We start from the raw sequence: 24,731 nt of genomic DNA, 5'->3' as shown, positions 1-24,731 counted from the left end.
ACCAAAAAATCTGTGGCCCTTTGCAGTTAATCCCCTACTCTGCCCTTTGATGCTTTGAAGCCCACTGATCTGCTTTCCGTCACTATCATTCTGGCTTTGATAGAGTTTCACAGAAAGGGACAATTTCACATACTATATATATTCTTTGTGTCCATGTTCTTTTCCTTACCATAATGCTTTTGAAATTCATCTATGTCATTGTGTATATCAGTGGTTCCTCTTAACCTTTTTATTTGAGAAGAATCCCTTTTCATTGTTATACTACAACACGTTTACCTATTCACGCATTGATGAACATGTGGGGGTTTGGTAGTTTTTAGCTATTATGAAAACAGCTGCTCTGAACATTCAAGTACAAATCTTTGTGTGAACACATGGTTCCATCTCCATTGGGTAAATAAACTGTTTTTCCAGAGTGCCTGTGCCATTTGGCATTCCCACGGTCATGTATGAGAATTCCTGTGGCTACATAGCCTTACCAACACTTGCTGTGGTCAGTCATTTTAATTTTAGCCATTCTAATAATGCATAGTGGTATTTCATTTCATTATGGGGTTTTTCTTAAGATTTTAAGTTTAAGTAATCTCTACACCCTATGTGGGGCTCCAACTTACAACCTGAGATCAAGAGCCACGTGATCTACCTACTGAGCCAGCCAGGCACCCCATTTCATTATGGTTTGATTTTGCATTTCCCTAATACTAATAATGTTCAGCATCTTTTCATGGGGCTATTTTCCAACTGTACATCTTCTTTGGTGAAATGTGAATTCAAACTTTTGTCCATTTTTTAATCATGTTTTTCTTTTCTTGAGCTGTAAATGTTCTTAATTTATTCTGCATACAAGTAGTTCATTGTTTGGCATGTATTTTCTCCGGTTTATTGATTGCCTTTATGTTTTCTTAACAATGTCTATTTAGGAACCAAAGTTTTTAATTTTGATGAAATGTGACTTACCATTTTTTTCTTTTATGGTTTTATGTCCAAACTATGAGTTCTTTGACTACTCCAAGATCACAAAAAAATCTGCTGTTTTCTTCTAGATGTTTTGGGACCTTTGCTCTTATATCTAGATTTGTTTTCCACTTTGAGTTGATTTGGTGCACACTGTGACATAAGAGCCAGGGTTCACTTTTTTAATATGGATATCCAATGGTTCAAGTAAGCATTGCCAAAAAATTGGTCCTTTCCCTATTAAATTACCTTGGCAACTTTGTAAAAAATTAACCAAATGAGTAGGTCTATTTCTAAAATCTCTATTGTGTCTTATTTTTCTCTATGTTTATCCTTATGACAATGGCACACTGTTGACTACTATAAATTTAGAATCAGTCTTTAAATCAGATTGTGACATTTTCTCCCCTTTGTTCTTTTTCAAAATTGTTCGACGTGATTTGCATTTTCCATATAAATTTTAGAATTTGTTTCTTGACTTTTATTTTTGAAAAAGCGTGCAGGGACTTTGAGGTTACCAAGAACATACGGATAGGTCAAATTATCTCTAAGTGCTTTATATATTGATAATATTTTAAATATTTTTTTAATTTCCATTTCTGATTGTGCATTGCTAGTATGTAGAAATACAATGGATTTTTTTGTTTCCAGGGACCCTGCTAAACTCACTTATTAATTCTAGTAATATCTCTACAAATTCCCTAGGTTTTTCTACATAAACAATTATGTTCTCTGTGAATAAGGACAGTCTTATTCCTTTGTTTTCAGTCTGTTTAACTTTTATTTCCTTGCTTTGCCTGGTCTACACTGGCTAGGACCTCCAGAATAATATTGAATAAAAGTGACGGTAAGAATGAATAGCCTTATCTAGTTACCAGTCTTAGAAAACATTCACTCTTTCACCATTAAGTATGATGTTAGCTGTAGGGATTTTATGATAGATATCCTTTATCATGTCGAGAAAGTTCTCTTCTATTACTAGTTTCCTACGAATTTTTATCATGAATCTATATTAAACTATATCAATTTTTTCAGTATCTATGGAGATGACCTTTCTTTGTGCTCTGTTAATAGGATGAATTACAATGTTTTTTTGAATGTTAAACCAAGCACGTATTCTTGGCACGAGGTCCACGTGGTAATGATGTCTTATTCTGTTTATATATTGCTAAATTTGATTTTCTAAAATTGGTTAAGGACATTTGCATCTATGTCCATGAGGGGAATCAATCTGTAGTTTACTTTTCTTGTGATGGATTGATATTGTTTGGTCTTGAGGTCATGCTGGCCTCATAAAGTGAGTGAGGGGCTGTACCCTCCTCTTCTATTTGCTTAACAGTTTGTGTAGAATTGTTCACTAAAGGAGACAGAGAAGCCCCTCTGGGCCAAGAATTTTCTGTGTAGGAAGGTTTTTCACCATAAATTCACAATTATTTAATAGATATAAAACTGTTCAGGTTACTTATTTCTTCTTCAGTGAGCTCTGGTAGATTGCATCTCTCTAAGAATTTGTCCATTTCATAGAAGTTGTTGAATATGTTGGCATAAAGTTGTTCATGGTATTATCTTATTATCCCTGTACTCTTTGCAGGATCTCGGTCAATGTTTTATCATTCCAGATATTGACTTGAGTTTTTAATTTTGCTCCTTGATCACCCTGGCTGGTGTTATATCAGTTTTATTTTTCTTTCCAAAGAACCAGCTCTGGTTTTATTGGTTTTTAGACTTATCAGTTTTATTTACCTTTTCAAAAAACCAGATTTGGGGTTTATTGATTTTTCCCTATTGTTTTTCTATTTTATAGATCTCTGCCTATAATATTTCTTTTTTTATTCTGCTTGCTTTGGGTTTCCTTTGTTCTTCTATTTCTATATTCTTAAGGTGGATAGTTAGATCTTTGATTTGGGAACCTTTCATTGTTTTCTAATAAAAGTATATTGGTTTTGCTAGAGCTGTCATAACAAAGGACCATAGAGTGGGTGGCATAAGCAACTGAAATTTATATTCTCACCATTCCGGAGGCTGGAAGATCAAGATCAAGCTGTAAGCAGGGTTGGTTCTGAGACCTCTCTCCTTGGCTTGCAGATGACTGTCTTCTCCCCATGTCCTCACATGGTCTCCCCCTGTGTGGCTGTGTCCTAATCTCCTCTTCTTACAAGGACACTGATCTATTGGATTAAGGCCCACTCTAATGGCCTCATTTTAGCTTAATTACCTCTTTACAGATACTATCTCCAAATATGGTCAAATTCTGAGGTATACAAGATTAGGACTTCAACCTATGAATTGGAATGGGCGGTGGGGAGGAGACACAATTCAGCCCATAGCAATAAGTATGCAATGCCACACATTTCTCTCCAAATGTTTTAGCTCCATACCTCAAATTTTGATATGTTGTATTTTTTTTTTAATTCTGTTCAGAACAAATGCAAATTTCCCTTGTGACTTTGTCCTTGACCCATGGTTTATTTAGAACAATTTTGTTTACTTTCTAAATATTTGGAGAATTTTTTTCAGACATCTTTTCCTTTCTTATTTGTAGTTGCATGTTCTGTAGGCAGAAAATGCACTTTGTATGATTTCAATGCCTTAACTTTATTGAGAGGTGTTTTGTTCAGTATTATGGTACATCTTGGGGCATGTTCCTCGTACACTTGAAATTAATGTGTGTCTTTCTGGTTTTGATGATTTATAAGTGCCACTTGGAGCACATTGGTTGATGGGGTTGTTCAAGTCTTCATATCCTTATTGATACCCTGTCTACTTGTTCATTCAGTTCCTGAAATATTAGTATTGAAATCTCCAACAATAATCATGGATTTATCTATTTCTCCTTTCAGTTCTAATAGTTTTTGTATAATGTATTTTGAAGCTCTGTTCTTACGAGCATGCACATTTGGGATGTTATATTATCCTGATGAGATGACTGCTTAATCAATATGAAAATGGTCCTCTTTATCACTGGTGATATTCCTTGTTCTGAATTTTACTTTGTCTGATATTAATATACCAATCCCAGTAGTTTGATTAGTGTTTGCACAGGATATATTTTTCCATCCTTTTGCTTTTAAACTATCTGTATCATTATATTTGAACTGTGTTTCTCACAAACGGCATATAATCAGGCATTGTTTTTGTTAATCCATGACTATCTGTCTTTTGATTGGAGTGTTTACATCATTTACAGCTCATGTAATTATTAATATAGTTGACCTTAAATCTGTCATCTTGCTATTTGTTTCTTATTTATTCTGTCTGCATTTTGTTTCTATCTTTATTCTCTCCCTGCTTCTTTTGCTATTTTTATGCCATTTATCTCCACTTTTGGTTTCTCACCTTTGGCTCTTTGATTTTACTTTTTTTTTTTTTTTTTTTTTTTGGTTGCTGTAGGGTCCATCTCTAGCTTAGCACTGATCATCTTTAAATAATGTTATAACACATCACTTATCATGCAAGAACCCTACAACAGTATATTTTCTGCTCTCTTACCCTTATGCAATGGCTGTCACCTCTTTAAATATATACTGTAAACCAGAGCACCTGGGTGGCTCAGTCAGTTAAGCATCTGCCTTCAGCTCAGGTCATGATCCCGGAGTCCCAGGATGGAGTCCCTCATCGAGCCCCTCATCAAGCCCCTCACTGGGCTCCTGCTCAGCAGGGAGTCTACTTCTCCCTCTCCTTCTGCTCCCCCCCGACTCGTGCTCTCTCTCTGACTCTCAAATAAATAAAATCTTTAAAAATTATATACTGTAAACCTAACAGTGCATTGTTACTTTTTAAAAAATATTCTTTTAAGTAATCAAAAATGGGAAATATCTTTTTACTTTTTTTTATAGTTTTCCCATCTTTTTCTGGGACTCTAGTTATACTTTAGACCAGTTGGCATTTTCCCACATACCATTCTCTGTTCCCTTTTTAGGAGGAAGGTGTCTTTTATCTGTTCTCTGTGTATTTCACTTTGAATAGTCTCTAACACCACGTATTCAGGTTCACTGTTCTTTTCTTCCACAGCATCTAATCTTCTATTAACCCCACCCAGTCTACAATTTTTCCTTTCAGAGATTTTTCATTTCTTAAAGTTTCATATGAGTCTTTTTTCTATCTTCCATTTCTCCCCTCAACATGCTCATGTTTTCCTCTACTTTCTTGAACACGTGGAGTGTCATCGCTGTTTTCATTGTCCTTCTTTGCTATTTCTATCATCTCTGTCATTTGGGGATGTGTTTCTACTCAATGACTTTTATCTGGGCTATGGTTCATATTTTCCAGCTTCTTACATGCCTGTTAAATTTGATAGGATGCCAGACATTATAAAATTTAAATTGTTGGTTGCCGAATTTTTTTTCCTGTAAATATTGTGGATTGTAGGGGGCACCTGGGTGGCTCAGTTGGTTAAACGACAAGACTCTTTTTTTTTTTTTTTTTAATTTTTATCCTGCTATGTTAGTCAACATGATAGGTATTAAGGAGGGCATGTACTACATGGAGCACTGGGTGTTATACAAAAACAATGAATCATGGATCGCTACATCAAAAACGACCAGACTCTTGATACCAGCTCAGGTCATGATCTCAGTGTTGTGGGATCAAGCCCTGTATTGGGTTCCATGTGCTCAGTGCAGAGTCTGTTTGAGATTCTCTCTCTCCCTCTTCCTCTGCCACTCCCCCTCCTTCTCTCTCACTCGCTCTAAAATAAATAATTAATTAATTAAAAATAAATAAATTTCACAGGTTGTATTCTGGTTCACAGTTAGGTTTCTTGGAATCAGTTGCATCCTTTCAAAACTTGCTTTTAGGCTTTGTTAGGGAAAGTGCAGGGTAGCCTTTAGTCTAGCATTAATTTAGATCCATTATTAAGGTGATGCCCTTTTGAGGATTTATCTGATGTCTCATGTATCATAAGGGCTTTCCACTCTGCTTGATGGGAACCAAATTATTCCAATCCTTGTTGAGGCTGGGAGTCCTTTCTGCCTATTGCTCAATGCCTAAAAACTTGTTTCATGTGTTTTGCCTGGTCTTCTAGTTGGAAAAGTATAAAAATCTGGTACCTGTCACTCAATTTTGACTGAAAGCAGAAATATCTAACCCTTGAGTTTCAAATTTCAATTACTTTTAACTTCTATAATATCTGGTTCTTTTATAAACCTTTTTGTTCTGTATTCAGTTTCAGGTTGTTCTTTTATATTTTGAAATTAAACAGATTTTTTATCACATCTGATAATTTCAATATCTGAAATCTTCAAGAATCTGATGTTTCTCTGTGTCTGCTGGTTTTCACTCAAGGAGTTCATTTCTTTGTGCGTTTTGTAATTTTTTTTGTGAGTGGCTGATTTTTTTTCCAGAATTTAATCGAGAATGAGGATAAATTCTTCCAGATGGAATCAGTGTTTGCTTCTGCCAGGCATTTATGAAAATTGCCAGAATCACTTAAGCTAAAGTTTGAGAAAATTGAGATTTTTGTATACTTCTCAGGTGGCAGGTTTGGGAGGCAGTAAACAGGCAAAAGGTCTAGCTTGTTACAACTTTTCAGGGAATATTCCCATCTCCTCAATTTTATTCCAAGTTTTATCTCCCATGGTTATTTTTTGCACTCCCCTGCAGATGTGGGAGGTGGGTTTTTGCCCTTAAAATGATATATTTCTTTAGAATCCCAACTGTATGGAGAGTGTCTCCTATTCAGAACTCCAACTTGCATGGATGCTGAGCACTGAGTCCTACCCATGACATTTGAAACTATACAAGCAATGCCTAAGCCAACACCTAAATCAAAAGCCAGATAATAGAGGTGCCTGGGTGGCCCAGTCGGTTAAGCATCTGCCTTCGGCTCAGGTCATGATCCTAGGGTTCTGGGATCGAGCCCCACATTGGGAGGCGGGTGTCCTTGCTCAACAGGGAGCCTGATTCTCCCTCTCCCTTTGTTCCTCCCCCTGCTTGTACTCTCTCCCCAAATAAATAAAATCTTTAAAAATAAAAGCCAGATAATGAGTTCCACTTACTTTTCAAAGGTACCACTTTCATTTTATTTTTGCTTTACGTTCAATATTTTGTGTCATCATGTATGCATTTGGGAATTTAAAAAAATATATTTGGTCCAATATTTCTGTTTTCAGTGACGGAGACTGTCTAGGTGCCTCTTTCATCATACTGGCAGAAACCTAAGTATCACCATATTCTCAATTTTGACTGTAGTGTGTTTAACAAAAATATTTCAATGAAGTCAATTTTAGCATCCTTTTCCTTTATATCTGCTATAATTGCTTCATATTGAATGATCTGGAAAAAAATTCATCACTTGTTTGTCTAATATTTTATAGCTTCATTATTTATATTTAAGTATTTAATCATTTGGAGTTTATTTTCTGAAAGATCCAAATTTATGTTTTTCAAAATAGTTAACCATTCATCTTGGCACTTTACAGTGAGCAATTTGTTTCTAGTTTGTGCTATTATCTGTATATCCTTAATTGTCATATAAGCTGTTTTCTGTCCCTGCACTATCAGTATTGTTTCGCCAAACCATCCTTGGGTCCTTGCAGCGGTATTCAGTTTCTGTAAATATTTACGATGTTTACATACCCTCTGGCAGGTTAAGCTTCACCTATTTATTCTTTCCTGCAATTTTCCTTTCTTCTTCAATGAACTTTGCAATGGTATTTCTAAGCTCACAGAAAGATTTAGACTGAGAAGTCATCAAAATGTGTAAGTCCAAGATCTGATGTTGGACTCAATCACAAAGGAACTGTACTAAATTCTCACACTAGTTCTTTCATGAGGGGTCATTTTTCACTATCCCATCAAGAAAAGTCAGCCATCCCATGACTTTTGTGGTCACTCTTAAGTAACACAGAGTCATGTGGTCAGTTTGTCATAAAACAGTCTCATTCCAGAAGTTAAAATGTTGTTTCATAGAATACCTTACATTTCAGTCTTCATCCGTATTGACACCCGTCCCCCGTCACCCCTAGCCAGGGCCTGTAGTGAGGCAGAAACCCGTGGACAGGACAATGGTGTTCTGCTCCTTCCCTTTTCCTGGTTCACCCCTCCCTCTGCAAATACATGCAGTGCTGACCCCTCCAGAGTTGGCTGGATGAAACAGAGGGAGAAATAAGGAAAGTTCTTACTGACCTGGCATTGTGAGAAGGTGCCCTTGTGTTCTGGGCGTAGCTTATGTTTTTACCTGATTCATTCTCTGATGGGACATTTTCATGATCCCTTAGAATCCATCTCTGGACCATCAGGAGGGGTCTCTCACTTTCTTTCATGTGTTCAGATGCTTGGCTTTTTCAGGTGGCCCATCTACTCCTTCTGTGGTCCCCCAGAAGCTAGCACCCCCTTCATCCTCTCTCCACTGAGTTCCGGTTCCCTTCACAGTGAGGCCTTTCAAATGAGTCCGTAGACAACCTCACATCTTGTTTCACACAGGTCCCACCTCCAGTCCACAGAAATATTTTCTTTGCCCCAACACACTCTGGAAGTGTTCTGCATACAAAGCAGCCACCTTGCTTTGTGGATCAGCTCATCCACCCACCCCTGCCCAGCTCATTTCTCGCCCTTTACTCAAATAGAGGAGTGGTTCTTACTGAAAGTGACATGTATGAAGTTTTTTACGTTTTTGTTGACCTGAAGTGATCAACACCACACACACACACACACACACACACACACACACACACACACACACTCCTTGCTCTGTATGAGGAAGTAAAGTGTTCTCAGAAAAGTTTTCAAAAAAACTTCTCAAAAAAATTTCCTTCAAAATCCCTGTCTTGACTCATTTATACTCTTGAAAGGTTTAAGAATCATCTAACCAGTTGTCGATCAGCCACTTCGAAACTCTTTAAGGTGGTCTCTTTGGCATGTAGTACTTTTTTTTTTTTTTTTGGCTACTAGGTCTAGTACATTTATACTGCTCTACCTGTCCTCTTTTCCTTACCAATCTTGGTGTGTAGATGTCCTCTCCATTTGAAGTTGGGTTCTTGAAGTCTTCAAATATTATCATAAAACTGTTTCTCTTTCAATTCAGTCAATATTTACTCTTATATTTAGGGGATTTCTTTTCCTAATGTTTATTTATTTTTAAGTAGTCTCTACACCTAATCTGGTGTAGAGACCCCGAGATCAAGAGTCCCATGTTTCTCCCACTGAGCCAGCCAGGTGCCCCCCATTTAGGGAATATTTTCTATTATGTTTTCAAATTATATAAAAATGTGCTAAATTCACCTTTATTAATATATAATGCCCTTGTCTATTGTAAGGGTTTTTGACTTAAAGTCTAGTTTTTTTTTAAATATTATAGACTCCATGCCTCTCTTTTATTACTACTTATATACATCTTTTTCATACTTTCATTTTCATCCTTTTTCAATGTTACATCTGAAGCAAGTTTTATGTAGACAAGATAAGGTTGGATCTTGGTTTTTCCCTCCATTCCATCAGTCATTGCATTTTGGAGAGTTTAACCCATTACATGTAATTACTGATAAGGACTTCTGTCATTTTTCTTTTTGATTTCTGTATGCCTTGTATTTGTCTACTTCAGTACCATATTCTTTGGAGTTTCCTTGAGTTTGTTGTTATGAACGGTTTTGATTCTCTTCTTCATTTTCTATATATTTTTGAATATACATATCTATATACTTATTTTAGATATTTAGTTATTTCTTAAATGTCATGCAGATTACAACTGATCTCCTGAGTTTATAACAATCTAGTTTGGATTGATAATATTTAGCTTCAAAACACACACACACAAAAACCTCTGCTCCAATGAAGTACCTATTGTCCTCATGCCTCAACCAGAAATAAGAAGAGTCCCCTTGGAAAATGGTGGTAGGCCAGGTCAGGAAGTGAGGTGAAGGGTGAACATGTCACACAGGCACTTTGAGAATGATGTGTTTGATCCTCAAACTGAGGATCATATCACTTAAAATTGTTAACTACACCTGCTCCAAGAAACCCTAGGCTCTTATCGATCTCAAACATCCCCCTCAGAAGCCTCCTGACCACAGTGCCTGCTGTCCTTCCATACTCCCCAACTTTATCCTGTTATATCCTTCCTATGCCCCCCGGCCACCAGCTCCCATTTTCACCCACTATTTCCCACTTACTGTCATATTTATAACACTGTCAGGTGACCCTGCCTCTGGAATTCCTGCATGCCTCATGAAAGAGGCTCCGAAGCATTTTATAAACCTCTCCTGACTGGGAAGGGGATACTCAGCTTCATCATCAAATGACTTTCCAATGGTGTTCTCCTTCCACATCACCAGGTAAGTATCCTCTTCCACAGAGGACACTCGTGACCACATCCCATCAAGTGTCACAGTTATCTGAATGGCTGCCTGGCTTCCTACAGACTTGTGACCTCACCTGTTACAGAACACAGTTCCGGAGACCCTGAGATGAACAGAAAATGTGGCTCGACCTCCAGGCCCAGGTAGGAGAATTCACCCACAGAGTAAATAAGAACTCTCCTTTATTTTTAACTTTTATCCAGTCCATATTTAAAAAAAAAAAAATAGGATACTAAAGACCCAAAGAGTTCTGATCCTAGCCCCACATGTCCCTGGCCATCAAGAAAAGAAACGGTTGTCCTTTGCAACAACATGCGTTTCTGACACATTATCTGTAGACCAGTGTTGATCACTTAGAAGACACAGGTGTGTCATGGGGATAAATAGACCTCAGATTAGTCTGTGAAAAACAGGATATCAGTGGAATGTCTTCTCGGGTTCCTCCCCCATCTAAAGACCCAAACTTCTGATCACAGATACTTTTTCCTTTTGTCTCTTCAGTTGGGCCATGAATGAGCATTGGCCTGGAGCTGAAAGAGAAGGACAGGGGGCATTTAAAGGAGAGGCAGTGAGTTGTAGATGCTCCAGAATCTCCTGGGGTCTCAAGTTCCATACCATGTCATTCATTTATCTCCATTCAAATCCAAAGACTTGGTGAAATTCTGAAGACGTATTTTGTCTTCAGATTCCTTTCACTTCTCTGATCACTTGCAGACGGTCTTCTGTGTTGGGAAAAAGTGAGCAAAACAACAGGACAGCAGCGCTGGAAAATCTCCTCCCCAGCTGTACTTATCAGAGGCCTCTTTCCTTCCATAAACAGCACCAGATGGAGTTTAATTAGGATCTTAAAATGTAAATAACACAAAACCCAAGTTGGTGTTTTTCCTGTCACCCAATGGACAGGAGGCTGTGAGTAAAAAAATAAAGAACACTAAACAAGACTGCTTTCCCTGCGGCTGACAGAGAAGCTGAGGGTGTCCTGGCTGGGCAGAAGTGAAGCTCTAGAGTTAAGGCTGATTTCACACTGCAGGCCATCTGAGGCCCTGGAACAGAGTGGTCTCCACTGGCGACCAAAATCTCCTTTTTCAGAGCACACATTTGTAAACACATTTTTCTAAAGAAAAAAAATTATTTTTTAAATAGCCTGGGTTTCCTTCAAACCCTGTGGTCAGAGACCCAGCCGACCTGGGGCTATTTTCCCAGTATACTCATATTCGGTAACTCAAGGATCCGCCTAGAAGTTGAGGCAAGTTCTGTCCTCTCAGTTGGCTTATCCCAGATCATGCAACATTCAACTTCTAAGCAAGCAGACCCCTATATATAAAAATAGGATGTATAAACCCTTCATCTTAAAGCCAACAACAACTGGACATTATAGAAATAGAGCAATCACAGCATCCCCTAAGGGTACCCAGTTCAGTCATGTTCCAGGGAGAGGCCCTCCATTAAAGACATCGGCTACCGCCCCCTGTGAGCAAGCTGAGGAGTAATGTTCTCGGGAGCTATCGTCTCTGTTGCCTGCAAAGTCATGAAGACACATAAAGTCCCTCTTAACCTCACCCCTTCCAGCTTCTCCCCAGTGGAGGCACTCACATAAATTATGGTTCAAGAATGATTTGATTAGGCACCCAGGACTTGTTTAAAAATGGCAAAGGTACACTGTCCTGTTCGCCTACTAAATTCCCAAGCACATGCAGACACATATTACAATATGATGGAGAGGCAGATTTACTTTTCTTCATTTCCCCTTCATTTCTTCATTTCACCAGCCACCTATCCAGTTATATGTTGGTTGGTTCTTAGTCCATTGTGTCTCTCCTTCCCTAGAAACTCACTGCTCCCTGGGACAGCAAAGACGTTTTGTTCACATGCTGGTTTTCAGCACCCAGAACCTTGCCTGGCCTGCCCCCAAGAAGGCACTCGATAATTACTCATTGAAAAATAATAATAATTCGGTGATTTCTGGGTCGATTATTGCATGACTTACATTTTACTCACTGACTTGGAATGCCACGTTTATTCAGTAAAATCACTGACTCAAGATGCTCAAGGATAATCTAGAGGGTGGCCATGTTGGTGGTGGGCTAGAAAGAGATTGGATGAATTTCAGAAAACAGGAAAAGCATTTGCAATAGCCACAAGTGATTCTGGAGACACTGCATTCGCTCCTCCAGCACTGCTGGATGTCAGAGGCTTCACACTGCCCTCCTTCGCCTTTGTCTTCACACCTTTAAAGAAAACCGAGAGCACCAGCAAGTCAGCATTCACAGAACTTGGACAGATCTCAGGCTTCCAGCTATAAAAAGCATTCAATACCAAAAGGAAGATGGCTAAGCAACTGGATACAATGTGAACTGACATGAAACAAAGGGGAACTTGGGACCGAAGAAAAATGGCACTCTTGGCTGGTGATACCCTCATCCCCGTCTTTGCACCACAATGGCAACGAATGGGACATTTTGCTTTGCTCCAAACTGTGATGCGTCTCTATTACTCAATGTCCTAAATGGAAATGCCACTCCTCTAAAAGCAGATAAGGCAAAAATAAACCCATATCTGGGCTTTCTATTCTTTGTCATTGACTTATTTGGCCACCAGCTTCATATTGTTCAAATGATTTTAGATTTAAAATATGCTTCAAAATCTAACAATGCAAGCTTCTACTTGCTACTTATTTTGTGTGCGTGCGAGTTTTACTTGTTCCTCCAGAATAAACTCTTCCAAATAAATATTAGAAATATCATTCTAAGTTCAAAAAACACTTATTGCAGTTTTGACTGGAATTGTGTCAAATGCCAGGATCCATTCCGGGAGAACTGACCACTTGGCAATGTGAGGGCTTCCTTCCACGAGATGCAATTAGTTCCCTCCATTCCTGCTGAGTCTGGAGCCTGCCCGTGAACTGCTGACAGGTGGCTGTTAATGGAAAAAAAGACACGAGGAAGATAAGAAATAGTCAAACCCTTTGCGTCTGGGCCCCTTGTCCCTGCATGTGCTCCCCTACAAAACCAAGCAGCTCTGAGCTGGCCTCCTGGCTTCTCCTTACCTCTGCAGGAAGCAGAGAGAAGCTCATGCCTGACCCTCCTCCTGATTATCATTGCCAGTCTGTCATTTCTGCTAACACTGAATAAGTTTGGCTTCCTTCTGTGAGATGTTAGGAATCTGCTCCTCAAAACTCTTGATCTATCTTGACCCAACTCTCCCCTCCCTCTTATTCAAAGCCCTTAGTTTCTCTTGGCCCCTTCTATACTTTTCTATTCCAAATGCCTTCCTTCGTCCCTCCTCTTTACCTATACAAGGCCATTCATAAAAATTAGCATTTACAGTTTCAAGAGTCAAAGTCTCTCTTAGCTTGAGAAGGTGTTTTCCATGGACCTCTTTGGAAGTGGCCTTGAACATGGGGTCCAAACTCAGCAGGGAATAGTCTCAAAAAGGCTATAGAAAACCTGAACCCCATGGCATCCCAAAAATCAGTACCTTTCTCCCTCTGACCTTCCCCTCCTGGATGAAACAGACTCTCCCTCTCCCTGCTGCCTCCTTCCCTCCCAGAGGGTTCTTATCTCACCCCCTCACCTGAAGGCCACCTGAGAGCTCCTCCACTAGAATGTTTGCTTCGCACTTCTGTTCTTTTGAGATGAACAGCGGGGCTGAGAAAATGTCTTTATCAGGATGTGACCTTGCTATGTCTTGCTATAGGCAACTTCAACTGATGTTTCTTTCTCCAAAACCACCAGTACAGTGACAGTCAGAAAATGCCACTCAGAAGGTGCAGACTCACTGGCTGGTTGGTCGCCCATGTCTACAGTGACACTGTGACATAATGAGCAACGTGGCATAGTCCATGGGTTGCAGATTGAAGGGGGAAACATGGCAATGGCTGATGCCCCACTGTCCAGCCTGGGGAGATGCTTCTCCCCAGGGCAGAACACTTCCTGGATTCATTCATTTGTAGCCCTTGTCCTGCTTCCCTGTGCATGTGAAAGTCTTGATCCTGATCCCATGGGATTCCCTTATAGCCCAGAAATTGCAGGGCAGCCTGGCAGTGCTCTCCTCGGATACTTCCCATTTTGGAGTATCCTTCAATGCATCAAACATTTGTTGATGATCTACTGGATGGAAGTCACATTTCTGAGCACCCAGGGAAAAGCAATGTCTGCCTCTCTGTTTCTGGAATTTAATGGCTGCTTGGCAAAGATTAAGTAACATTAACTATGACATTCCCCCAGGATGGGACCCAGAAGAGTTTGTGTTTCCTGAACACTGAAATACGTACCAACATCCCCCACTAAAATTTTCTCCAGATTTTCAGCTTTACAAAAACCTAGACTCTCCCCGCTCACCTCCTGCGGCTCAGCTCAGCCATCTTCTGTCCAGAGAATCACCCTTGTCTCCCTTCCACACCCTTCTCTCCTTGCACTGCTATTCATGACACCAAGGTCATGTCTTCTCAACATGACCTTCAGCCACTGCCCCTCCCAGAGAAACCTCTGTGTACTATAGTCATGTTATACACAGGAACCAAATTTAATGAATAGAAAAAGTGAAAGGAAATGATCAGTGAGATCTTTCCTCATGGATTCTTTGTCTGTGCATCTGTCTATAGTTAACAGAATTCTTTCACATCATTTCATTCTATCCTCACACCAACTCTGTTGTGGTCAGTTGGATAAGTAGGCTTATCCTCATTTTAAAAATGTAGAAATCAGTGCTCACAGAGTTCCCTGAGATTACCTAATTGGAAAAGGAACTCACTTTCCAATCCAGAATGCTCTCCTCACCTCCCAAACACCTCCATAACCAATTTTGAGTGGCTGATCATTGGCTTCATGTCAACTTATCAGAGATTTTCATGACCTAAAGTTAAGTACCCTCCATCCTCTTATTACCATTGGGGTTTTTCCCCTTCATAGCATTAATCATAATTTGTAATTATTTTTTAAACTTGTGTCTGTCTCCCCAACAGAGTCATCAGCTCTGCTAATGTAAGTACCATTTCTATCATGATATGGTCACTGAAGTCTAGCATATGGAAGATGCTAGAACAAACATTTGTGGTCTTCTGACACCTTACTCTTTACCCTTTCCACTCTAATAAGCATTCATGGACAATTTCTTCAAACGGATCCTAATATGTAATCTTAAATTTGAATCTTATCATCATTTATTTAATCATTAAATTGGAATGCCTACTTTTTGAGCAGCATAGAGTCACATCAATAGGAGATGTAGTTTGTGGCCCCAAAGTCCAAGAATTTCATGTAATTGGAAAATGCCTCGTGAAATTGTGATAGTATTTACCAGCATTTGTGATGTGTCTGGCTTTTCTAGGTATTCTAAACAAAAATTAACTCACAGAACCCTCAACAACTCTCTGAAGTAGAGACTATTCTATTATCCCCATTTTACAAGTGGGGAAAGCGAGGCCTGGAGGTGCAGTGCTGCCCACCCCCCATCCTTGGGAGAACCACTCCAAAATTATCCCTTCAGGGTAATGGTGGCCACCTCTGGTACCCAAACTGAGTTTCCTGTTTCCCCCTGAAAACCTATTTCTTTGTCCCAACATATGTCTTGCCTTGGAAGGCATGAGGAAGCCACACCCCAAAGGGGGTCTGAAAGTGCTCTTTCTGCTCTGCCGCCCCCCCAGCGCCCCACCTCCTCTCTCTGGCCATGGCCTCAAGCCTGCACCTTGGCAGGACTGCCCTGCCTCTATGCCCTAGGGCTTTACCATGAGGGATTCTAGTTGGGGGCTATCTGGAAAAGCCAGGCACAAAATGGTGGCCAGACCCAGTGCCTTGGCGGGGGTTGAAGGAGGCTGCCTGCACTAGCTGTGGCATGCTGGCCCAGAGAGTGGTGGAGGGGACCTGATGGGATGCCTCTATCTGCTGAGGTTGTCTTAACCTGTGGCCCACATTGACCCTCCCGACTTCTTTCAGTCTGCCTCTCCACTGACCCTTTTTCTCTGGGCCCTGTGCATGCTCTATGCTCTGTATGCTCTGAGCAGCTCTAATAAGTCTGAATGGGCTTCAGAGATTTTCTCAGAGCTCACATACATTTGGAATAACAATCCTGTATCCTTGACCTGTTCCCTTCAGGGACCTCCAAAGCCTCACTGGTTTTCCTTATGGTACCCTCTCCTCCCTGCTGACTGTTCTCTTACCTTTAACAGTGCAAACTCCTCCTGCTTCTTGCTTCTCTAAGAAACATGCCCATGCCAGGAAGAAAAAGCACTTCTCCCTATCTCAAGACCAAACAGGCCATGGAAGCTGGCCTTGCTCTCCCCCCTGACAATCTCCCCCAAATCAGGTTTCTTAATCCCCACAACCTCCCAAGAGACTCCTCATCTCCTGTCCCCCTGGTCTCCTTGTTCCCTTTCTTTATAATGTCCCTGAAGTCATGGACCTGTAGAAGGTGAAAATGCTCCCACCCAGCCTTGAACTTCCACAAGCTGCTCCATGTCTGTCCCCGATTCTCAGATGTACCTGTCCCTGCCACCAAATCTAATGGAGTTTGCCAGAGACTTCCTTGGCCCTCCTGCCCAGACTTTGAGCACCTGCATACCCCTCCTAGAGGGCATCAGCCCTGGTTTCCCACTCTGCTCCCTACGTGCCACATTCAGGAGGAAGGAGATGTGTTTGTCACGAAGGCAAATAGTTGTGGAGAGAAAACAGAGATACTCTCTCAAGTTGTGATGCCACAACTCCCCAGCGTCCCTCCTACTTCTCTGGCTGTTCCTCTTCAGCCTCCTTTGAGAGGTCCTCCTCTCTGCCCCCAAGGTGCCCTCACTTTTGTAGTCTTTCTCCCTGGCTAGCTCTGCCATTCCTATGGAATTTAACCACATAAAGCAGAAAATTCACCAATGGCTATCTCCAGGCCACTTCTCTCCCAGGAGCTACCAACCTGAATATCCCCTCCCTTCAAAGGCAACTCAACTCAATATGCTCCAAACCTATCTTACAGTTGTGTCCCTCCTCCAGCGTCTGCATTCGGCTTCCCCAAACCCCTTCAGCAATCTACCCCCATGGTCTGCCATCCCCCTCCACACAGGTTACATTTTCCACCACTTCTCCCTAAGCACTCCCAATCCTAGCCACCAGCATTGCCCAAGGGGCTCCTTGACCGATCTCCACTCCCCTTCTGCTACTGGTGCTCCACACAGCTACTAGTGTCTTTTTCAAAAAAACCCAAATGTGACCATGTCTCTCCTCTGCTTAAAATCTTTCCATGGCTCCCCAAGGCTTCTGGGACAAAAACTAAAATTTTAAACTCGGTCTGCAAATTCTCATGGTATCTTGGCTTTTGTCTCCAGCCTCAGATTGCACCATTAGCTCACGTACCTCCCTGCAACCTGGTGTCCCCTTCACAGAGGTGGCCCATTAGACTAGATGTTCTCTAAGGGTGAGCATCCGTTTCTGTTTGCCTGACACTTTTGGTATCCCCAGTACCTAGCTAGTGCCTGGCACATCAGTGTTCAACAGATATTAAATCAACGAATGGATGAATGAATGAATGAATGAGAGAAGAACAAACGATGCCCAGTTCCAGAAGCACCAAGAGTGGCCAGAGTAAGACCTGGGGCCCAAAGCCAGCTTGCATTGGAAGGGCCTTTAGCTCCCAGGTACAAACCATCAGGGTTTACTTAAAGACACAATCAAATAAGAGAGGAAGCCCCAACTTTCCCAGTTGAGACAGAAGCCCAGAAGAGAGTTGGCTAAGCCTGAGTGATTTGAGGGGAGATAAGGGGCACAAGTTCATATTTCTTAAAGATAAACACATTGGTGACCAAGGGGAAGCCACTCTAAGTGACACTTTTGCACTGTCTCTTTGAGCTATGCACATGGCCTGCCCTCCCCCTCAAGGCCTGGCCCTAGCCTTGGTGGGGTAGAGAAGCAGAGGTGGTTACAGGCTTGGAGTGGGAGCGGCTTTGGGACAGCTGCAGCCTAGGGTCAGAGTTGCCTTGGGGGCCGGGCCAAGTGAGGTGTCAGGAAGCGCTTTGGCCCCCAATTTCCCTCAGCTGGGTCTGCCAATGTACCCACGAGACGGTTCTTCTCAGCTAAGGCAGGGAGAGTCCAATGAGGTTGTGAAACCAGGCCAGAGGGGTCAGGCAGGCAGGCATAACTGCCTTGAAAAGTTGGTAAAAAATTGGTTAGAAAATCGAATCGCCGTGCATTGCTGTGTGGTTACTGCATACTGAAGGTTGAGCCAACTCAGAAGGTAAAAGCCTGGACCTTGTGCCCCAAGTCTTGTCGTCCCCCCGGCTGCAGAGCCCCAGCTCCAACCCCTGAGAACTTTAAGGATAGAACATTCTGATGGCAGTTGAAGGCAACAGTTGAAGGCCAGGCCCGGGGCACGACAAAATTCACAGTCCAGGGAAGGACACAGATGCCCCAAAGAGGAGCTCAGAGATGGGGAGGCCCCCCGAAGCCCTGCAGCCAGGGCTGGCCAAGGGTGCTGGAGACAGAATAGAACAGAGATGCAGGCATAGGAGCCTATCAGGATATGAAAGAAGATCTGAGGGCGCAGGGCACCTGAGGGGGTGAGGACCTAAAGGGGCCAAAGGGCCAGGAGACAAACTGACCACTCTAGGGGTCATCTGTAGAGATGAAGGAAATGGGATGCCTCAAGGGGCCCCGGTGTACGTGCAGCCCACAGAGTGGGTCCTGACACGTTCAACACAAATGTCTCTGAGCAAGTGCTACTCGGGAAGATCTGTGCGAGAAGGTATTACCACTGTGTTCAGTTGTTTGTCCAGAAGGGGATGTGTTCTAGTTTGGACGCTGTGATGGTTAAGTTTATGAGTGACCTTGACGGGCCACAGGATTAAACATTATTTCTGGGTGTGTTTGATGTTTGATTAAACATTATTTCTGGGTGTGCCTGTGAATATGTTTCCAGAAGAGATGAACATTTGAAAAGGTGAACTGACTAAAGCAAATGGCCCTGTGCAGTGTGGGTAGGCATCATTCAACCCAAACTCTTAAATGTCTGAATCTCTCTCTGACAGTTGAAGCTGAGATATCTTTCTGCCCTCAGTGCTCCTGGTTCTCAGACCTTCACACCTGACCCAGAATCTATACCACCGACACTCAGGCCTTTGAACTATTCCATGCGCCAATTCCTTATAATAAATCATTATCTATCTATCTATCTATCTATCTATCTATCTATCTATCTATCTAACTATCTATCTCCTATTGGTTCTGTTTCTCTGGAGAACCTTGACTAATACAGGCACCAAGAAGGAAGTAAAAGTTTATAACTTCAGAATAATAGACCAAGTAATGATTTAAGGAGTTGTTAATAATGGTGATATTAATAAACAGTAGGATAAATGTATTGAATGCTTAGAGTGTATACTTTGGTGCTTAGTACTCTGGCTACATTAATTCTTTGAACATACCATAATAGGATTTGTACTAAGCAGATGAGAAAATTGAGATCCCAAGGAGTTGAACCTACTCAGGACCACTCACCAGTGAGTGGCTAAGCTATATTTTGAACCAGAGTCCAATTCTAGAGTCCATTTTTATATACAAAGCAAGCAGTCAACATCATAGCAGGAATAGCTTTGGGAGACAATCATCTATAGAAATTTATACATTAAAAACTTGATATTTAGAACTTTGGAGCACCTGGGTTGCTCACTTGTTTAAGCATCTGATTTGATCTCAGCTCAGCTCTTGATCTCATGAGTTGGAGCCCCACATTGAGCTCCAGGCTGGGCGTGGAGACTACTTAAAAAAAATCCTAAAATTTTGAGCATTGAGAAATCAAAAACACAAGAAACAACAAATGTTGACAAGGATGTAGAGAAAAAGGAACTCTCGTGCTCTGTTGGTGGGAATGAAAACTGGTGTAGCCACTGTAAAAAGCAGTATGAAATTTACTCAAAAATTTAAAACTCTAACTATCCTATGATCCAGTGATGACACTACTGGGTATTTACCCCAAAAATACAAAAACACTAATTCAAAAGGATAGATGCACCCCTGTGTTTATTGCAGCATTATCTACAATAGCCCAATTGCCTATCAATAGATGAATGGATAAAGAAGATGTGGTATACATATACAATGGAAAATTATTCAGCCATAAAAAGATTGAAATCTTGGGATGCCTGGGTGGCTCAGTCAATTAAGCATCTGCCTTTGGCTCAGGTCGTGATCCCGCGGTCCTGGGATCGAGTCCCCCATTGGGCCCCTTGCTCAGTGGGGAGCCTGCTTCTCCCTCTGCCTGCCACTCCCCCCGCTTGTGCTCTCTCTCACTGACAAATAAATAAATAAAATCTTTAAAAAAATGAAATCTTGCCATTTGCAATGACACGGATGAAGCTAAAGAGTATTATGCTAAGCGAAATAAAGACAAATACCATATGATTTCACTCATATGTGGAATTTAAGAAAAAAAAATGAACAAAGAAAAAAAGAGAGAGAGAGAGACAAACCAAGAAACAGACTCTTAACTATAGAGAACAAACTGATGGTTACCAGAGGGGAGGTGGGTGGGGGTTGGGAGATACAGGTGATGGGGATTAAGGAGTGCACTTATCATGTTGAGCACTGAGTAATGTATAGAGTATTTGAAGCCTTATATTGTACACCTGAAACTAATAAACACTGTATGATGATTTTACTGGAATTAAAATTTAAAAACTTAATAAAATTAAGGAAAAAAAACCCAACTTTGAGCATTGAGAGATTCTATAGATCTGCAAACTATCCTGAACAGCAGGAAGCTAAATCCCAGGACAAAGAGAACCTAGACAGAAAAAAACGTTTTAGATAAAATAGCAACTGTTATCTTGGTCTTTCTGGTGAAAGGTTAGCATTCCCTCTTATTAAGGAGTAATTGGATGTCTGTATCAGGACTTCACTATATAAAGCCATTTTATGGTGGTTGATCATAAAGTGAAAGAATGTGGGTTTGGTTATCTCTGATGAATACTTTAGACATCTTTTTTTTTTTTTTTTAGGATTGATTGAGTGATTGATTGAGTGATTGATTTATCTGAGAGAGAGAGAGCACACAAGTGGGGGAAGGGGCAGAGAGAGAGGGAGAAGGAGAGAAGCAGACTCCCCACTGACCGTGGAGTCTGACCCGGGGCTTGATCTCAACACCCTAAGATCATGACCTGAGCCGAAATCAAGAGTAGGACCCTTAACTGACTGAGCCACCCAGGCGCCCCAAAATCTTTAGACATCTTTGCATCCATCGTCTTCAAGATCTTTTCTAAGTGAAATATAGATCAGGATGTGACAAACTTTTTCTGTGCAGTGCTAGGTAGCAAGTATGCTCAGCGCTGTGGCCCATATGGTCTCCCTCTAAACAGCTATTGGGCTCTGCTAGCGTAGTGGGACATCACCCATAGACCATTCATAATTAGATGGGCATGGCTGTATCCCAATAAAACTTCATTTACAAAAATAGGTGGCAGGTCATTTGCCAAACCTTGGTACGTAGCTGGTATCTGTGTTAGGTAAAGCAACCAGCGCATCTTATTTTGCTCTGGACTGTCCCAGCTTTATCACCGGAAGTCCTACAACCCATGAAACCCTTCATTCCAAGTTGATTGCCATGCATAAGTTGACTTACAATCAAATTCTGAGACATAGAGCACTCCAGATATAACAATCATCCCTCTCCCCGTCCTAAAATTGCCTTTGCCAAGCTTATATCTGTCAGCATAGAGTTATAAATTACAAGTGCATTCAGTTAACCCCCACATAATATGCATGCACAAGGGACAGGAACCAGATACCAATTTTCTTTTACAACATTTGTTTCCATAAAGGGACTTCCCACTTCCTCCCACAGTTGGTCCCATCTTCAGACAAAAGTACAGACTGAGTGTTGGCAAGGTGTCTGGGCATCTCCAGAGATAAAAGTGAAATTATAATAGAATTGTCATTTTGGACTAAGTATTATGATTCCATGTTAGAGCAAGCCCCAGGGGGTGTGCTGAACTTCAGTGGATAAACAAAGGAAGGAGTCTTCAAGGAGTGCAGTAATACAGAGGAAAAGGAACCCCAAACAGAGCACTAACTGGCTGTTTTCTTGGCAGCTTCAGCCAGCTCCAGCCTGGGCTTTTAAGGAGGATGTGTTAGGAATTACGGAAACCATGATCTCTCTACTGTCGGGAAGGCTGGGACACACCAGGGATGCAAATAATAGGCTGATGTTCATGGTATTTGGAGAGAAAATTGGCACCTCCCGTTGCCACCTAGGTAGCCTTGGCCTTGGAGAAGTCCCTGAGTCCTTAGGCTTCAGAGTCCCCATCTTCCAAGCAGTAATAAAACCAAGCACCCCATAGAGTTCTGTGGAGAACTGAAGGTGACATTCCTCATGAATTTGCCTAATTTAGGAATGTGTCATTATACACATGATCTGACTTGCCATGAGGCTGCATCCTCTGTGGGGTTCTGCATTTGGGGAACACACCCTGTATTGGTGAGTCAGGGATGGTATCCCAGAGGTTATTACTTTTATGTTAAAAGCTAAAGGATGATGAATATTTATTTAATTAAAGTAAAAGGAATGAGATGTAAATGGATTTGGGAGAGGGAAAGTACTTTGTGAAACTATGGAGATAAGAGAGTCAAGACAAGGAGGGAGGGAGACAGACAGAGAGAGAGAGAGATCCAAAGAAGTGAAAGAAATCCCCCACAACTGGGGAGGGAGGGCCCGTGGGGCAGAGCAGAGAGAGGTGTTTGAGGAGGGGTTAACCTGGACCAGACCATGCAGGCTGTGCCAACCACACTGAGGGGCAGCGCTGTCCTGAGGGCTAGGGGTCTTCATAGCAGGTGCAACATTTAGGTTTTTAAAAATTATTTTTAAAAGATTCTTGCTCTGACTACAGAACGGAAAATATCTGTTGATAGAAGGCAGCAGCAGTGAGGGGTAGAGTGTTGGTTGTAAGGGTGAGGGAAAAAACAGGATTCAGAGAACCGGACCCACAAGGAGGCAGTTACGATCATCCGGATGAGAGGCAATGGGCTGTGGCTGGGGTGATGTTCCATGAGAGAGTCCAGTTGAATCTCTGCCTGGGTCAGAGCCTGGGATCACTGGCACAGCAGAGAAAGGCACGGGGCTAATGGAGGCAAGCAGTGAAATTTAAATTGGAAGGAAACCAAACTGACCCACAGTGGACCCAGAAGAGCAACAAAGTGGGAGCCAAAAACGCCTGTCCAATTTTAAAGCCTATTTAAAGTCATGCGTGCAGTTGGCGTTTGCTATTTCCTGGCCACCCGATATCCATTTATCCAAAGTCTGAGGGCGATCTCTAATTTCTTTCTGGAGGACCACTCCTAGGTCTTCATTCAATGGCCCTGTGCTTCCTGTGGTGTTGAATTCACTCCTGGCTATAAGGAAGGACAAGAAGCTGACCCTCTGCTCAGCACTGCCCCCAGATCTGTGCAAGTAGGACCCTATCTTGGGTCCTGCGTCAGCCTTCTTGCATCATATTCATCTGCACTGTGGAGAATACACTGAGCCCAGTTGATATGCCCAACAGGACCCTCCACTTCCCATTTTTGTCCATGTTCTAGATCTAATTATCCAGGATCCCAGAATGACCTGCCTAAACATGTCACCTGCTTCCAAGTCACATGGTGGCCTCTTCCCTCTCCTGAGGCAGACAAGGCAGCTGGTATGTGCTCACCTGGGTGGCTAATAGCTAGCTGTTTGTGGCATTGTGGACCAAGTATGGATGTGCATGCCAGAGTGACCACATGTGTACATATGGCTACAGGCTAGAGCCAAGAAAAGAAAGAGAAATCATCAGGCCGTAGGCCAGAGCCAAGAAAGGAAAGAGAATTCATCAGGCTTTGGGCTTTTCCATGATGCCCATATTCCAGAGCAGGCCTCTAAGGAGTCTGAGAATTCTAAATGCAGACCTTCCTCCCAGGTTATTGTTAAAGTATATTGTTAAGAGGTAGAATATATTTTATTTAACATGTAATTTGATTTATAATTTTAAAATAATTTGATATATACTATATGGGCCTCTACTTATAATCTTGCTCTAGATCCCTCCAAAAGCCTGGCCAATCAATGCAGAACATCATATTGACTGTGGTGACAGGTTAGGGTTTAGGGAATGTGTCTGGGGCTAACATAGTGAGAAACACTGAGGGTTTGCTGAACTCAAATGAAAGAGACACTTGAGACCCTTCTTCCCCTTATTACTTGGCTTAAAGCTGAGAGGACCAGGACCCCAGGGAAGCAGCAGGTTTCTTGTCACCATGTGGAGTAGAAGACTGAGTCTGAGGTGTAGGTGAGGGGATGGATTCTGAGAAGCAGACAAAAACCAAGGTCTGGACCGTTGAACTCTTGATTAATTATCAATTAAAGTCAGATCTACTCCTGGTCTTTTCAGGAAGGTAATACAGTAAATTTCACCATAAAATTTGGCCTGGGCATTCCATCCCTTCTGCTAATCAATGGGTAGAGGCAAATAAAGAATTTAATAATAGATTATTTTTAATCCAC

At 41.6% G+C, this 24,731-nt stretch overlaps 2 long non-coding RNA genes across 3 annotated transcripts in view; one reads left to right on the top strand and one right to left on the bottom strand.

Annotated features, from left to right (window-relative positions):
* The window catches only part of LOC118544867 (uncharacterized), a 487,120-nt gene that overhangs the window by 83,251 nt on the left and 379,138 nt on the right, over window positions 1–24,731 (top strand). The gene's annotated exons all lie outside the window — the stretch shown is intronic.
* LOC144382852 (uncharacterized) overlaps window positions 12,312–24,731 on the bottom strand; it is a 73,623-nt gene continuing 61,203 nt past the window's right edge. Inside the window, exons 3-4 of one of the 2 annotated variants that reach the window (XR_013450292.1) lie at window positions 13,069–13,163; window positions 12,312–12,475 (exon numbers count right to left, since the gene is read on the bottom strand). This is a non-coding gene — a long non-coding RNA (uncharacterized LOC144382852). The remainder of the gene's footprint in view (window positions 12,476–13,068; window positions 13,164–24,731) is intronic. The other variant, XR_013450291.1, reaches the window with a different exon arrangement.

This window comes from Halichoerus grypus, chromosome 8, assembly GCF_964656455.1.
Source record: "Halichoerus grypus chromosome 8, mHalGry1.hap1.1, whole genome shotgun sequence".
In the NCBI taxonomy this organism is placed as follows: domain Eukaryota; kingdom Metazoa; phylum Chordata; class Mammalia; order Carnivora; family Phocidae; genus Halichoerus; species Halichoerus grypus.
Note: the sequence above shows the minus strand (reverse complement) of the source record. Positions and strands in the feature narration are given on the sequence as shown.